This window comes from Schistocerca piceifrons, chromosome 6, assembly GCF_021461385.2.
Source record: "Schistocerca piceifrons isolate TAMUIC-IGC-003096 chromosome 6, iqSchPice1.1, whole genome shotgun sequence".
Taxonomy (NCBI): domain Eukaryota; kingdom Metazoa; phylum Arthropoda; class Insecta; order Orthoptera; family Acrididae; genus Schistocerca; species Schistocerca piceifrons.
This window is the reverse complement of record NC_060143.1, coordinates 26,314,802-26,317,783: the sequence shown is the minus strand read 5'-3', so window position 1 is coordinate 26,317,783 and position 2,982 is coordinate 26,314,802. Positions and strand designations below refer to the sequence as shown.

The window sequence follows — 2,982 nt, the reverse complement described above, 5'->3', positions numbered from 1 at the left end:
GGGGCCCAATCAACACATCACCAATAATGTGCTTGGTGCTAGTACTGTAGAGCAATGAGTCGCATGTCAACACAACCACCGAAGTCAACATTACCTTCCTTCAATTGGGCCAACTGGCGGTGAATCGAGGAACTACAGTACATACTGACGAAACTAAAATGAGCTCTAACATGGAAATTAAGCGTTTCCTGACACATGTCCACATAACATATTTTCTTTATTAGTGTGTGAGGAATGTTTCCTGAAGGTTTGGCCGTACCTTTTTGTAACACCCTGTGTAGACTTCGTCGTGGGGTGATGGGGTATGACAACGTGATCCGTTTATTCGACCACTGGATAGGGACGAGAAATTGTCCACCTTCCCTGGTCCTGTCTGGGATGAGTGGATCAAGCTTTGACACAGGATTTCACTCTTTCTTTCACTAACAATAGACACGCTATGATATACGAGCATTATTCGGAAAGTAAGGAACGATCAGTCGCGAAATGGAAAATACAGTAAAATCTGTGAAACTTTGCACACAAGCGTTGGACACTGTGTCTAGTACTCCTGCTGATCGCAACATGTCGCTGTTTTCAGTTCTGAGGTCACAGTGAGGAGATCGTGGCCGGCCCGAGTGGCCGAGCGGTTCTAGGCGCTGCAGTCTGGAACCGCGCGACCGCTACACTCGCAGGTTCGAATCCTGCCTCGGGCATGGATGTGTGTGCTGTCCTTAGGTTAGTTAGGTTTAAGTAGTTCTAAGTTCTAGGGGACTGATGGCCTCAGCAGTTAAGTACCATAGTGCTCAGAGCCATTTGAACCATTTTTTGAGGAGATCGTGAAGATGGCTAGAAATTAGCTTCTCCCGCCAAGTATGAGGGCCTGGCGAAAGATTTCGCCTGAAGCTATGCAATCCACATAAAATAACTGCCATGCGGTTTGTTCTACACGACAATTCTCGGCCGCACTCTGCAGGGCCAATGAAGATGCTCCTGCAACGTTTTCGATGGGAAGTGTTTGATCACCCACAATACAGTCCGTAATTGGCTACCCCTGAGGTTCATCTCTGCTCAAATGAACCGCTGGCTATGAAGGCAATGTTTTGACACAGACAACGAGCTGCAGTCCAGAGTAGAAAATTGTCGAAAAGCTCTGGTGGCTGTCTTCTATAGCGAGGGAACTGAAAAGTTGGTACAACGCTACGACAGATGTCTATGTCTGAGCTGCGACTGTGTAGAGAAGTAATTGGGAGGTGTACCTAACCGTTGCAAATAAAGTTTTGATTTTCACTGTGGTTTCCATTTCGCGACCTAGCGTTCCTTATTTTCCGAATAGCCCACGTGCTTCTCACGCAATCAGTATATCAATCTACATTAAACTCAAGATAAAATCCAATCTGCCTGAGTGAAAAACATGTCATCGACGTAGATGACTGAACAGACTGCCTGGTTCTGAAGATAAATTGAAAATACAGGTCGTTCTCTAACGTCACTGAGGCACAGGTTGAGGCAAAAGTGGAGATGTATCCCTACGGGGGGGCATCCATTAAGTAATGTACCACAATTTTTCTTCTGGAGGCAGGTTGGTTTGATTCAGTATTCCGTAGATCATATTATTTCCCACTCTTTTGATTCAAACCCCTGTTATTCAGCATAATCTCTGTCGAATGCGGCGGCCTTATGCCACCTTACTCTACTGGTCGACATCAGAGCCAACATCTTGCTGCATCAATAACCTCCTCATCATCCACGTACTGTTTCTCGTGGAGTGCACACTTAATGGTCTTCTTTTCAGCGGCGAAAAACCCAGCGGGCACACATCTTTGACTATCCCAACTGGAGGACAAGTGTGTCAGTGCTACCAACAGAGACGTCTAGTTGAGCAGCGAGGTGTTTGACAGTGATCCATCGTTAACCTCGAATGAGAGTGGTCGCTCGCTCCAAGACTACAGGAGTCATAGCTGTGTGCGGCGGCCGGCAGTGGATGATCGGTTTGCGTGACCTTGTGCAATGATGTCAGACGTCTCGCCCAGCGACCCGCTGTAGACATTCTGCTATGCTCTGGTTTTCTGCCAAAAAACACTGAGTGACAATCCACTGCTTGAAACGCACCTCCGTTACAGACGCCATTATGAAGGCTACGTGTAGCTCCGCCTACTACCTGAACTTCATGAAACTTTGGAGGCTGAAGCGGGAATTTTCCACGTTGACCCACAACAAATTCCACATTTTTTCAGTCGAAACTGGCCTAGAAAAACAACGTATTGCGTTGTTTATTGAACGTCCTTCGTATGTCTTACGAACTAACAGGCTTCTAATGACAAAACTTCAAATGGGTGCGAATTCCTGAGGGACCAAACTGCTGAGGTCATCGGTCCCTAGACTTACACACTACTTAAACTAATGAAATGATAATTAAATGGACACCCTAGCTGCAAACAGGCGTTGAAATACTTCATTGGGGACATGTTGAAAATGTGTACCCCGACCGGGACTCGAACCCGGGATCGCCTGCTTACATGGCAGACGCTCTATCCATCTGAGCCACCGCGGGCACAGAGGATAGCGCGTCTGCAGGGACTTATCCCTTGCACGCTCCCCGTGTGACCCACATTCCAAACATGTCCACACCACTACATTCGTAGTGTACCTACATCCCGGGTTCGAGTCCCGGTCGGGGCACACATTTTATACATGTCCCCAATAAAGTATATCAACGCCTGTTTGCAGATAGGGTGTCCATTTAATTATCATTTCATTCTAGCAAAGCTGCATGGTCATCAACGGTAACTGTTCTTTCGGGGACGGATGCTACCGTCATATATAGTTTATATATGCCTTCCCGGCCACTGACCTTCTTGTGCGAACGCACACGCTATGCCCTCACTTGTACTGGACTTGGTAGATTAATCTGCCACAAGTAATGAGTATGATGGGCAAACATCTATTAGGCGCACTACGAATGTAGTGGTCTGGACATTTTGGGAATGTGGGTCTCACGGG

At 47.0% G+C, this 2,982-nt stretch overlaps 1 non-coding gene across 1 annotated transcript; it reads right to left on the bottom strand.

Annotated features, from left to right (window-relative positions):
* Positions 1 to 2,459: 2,459 nt before the first annotated feature.
* Positions 2,460 to 2,534, bottom strand: Trnat-ugu. Its single transcript has one exon. It is a non-coding gene; the product is annotated as a tRNA-Thr (tRNA).
* Positions 2,535 to 2,982: the final 448 nt, after the last annotated feature.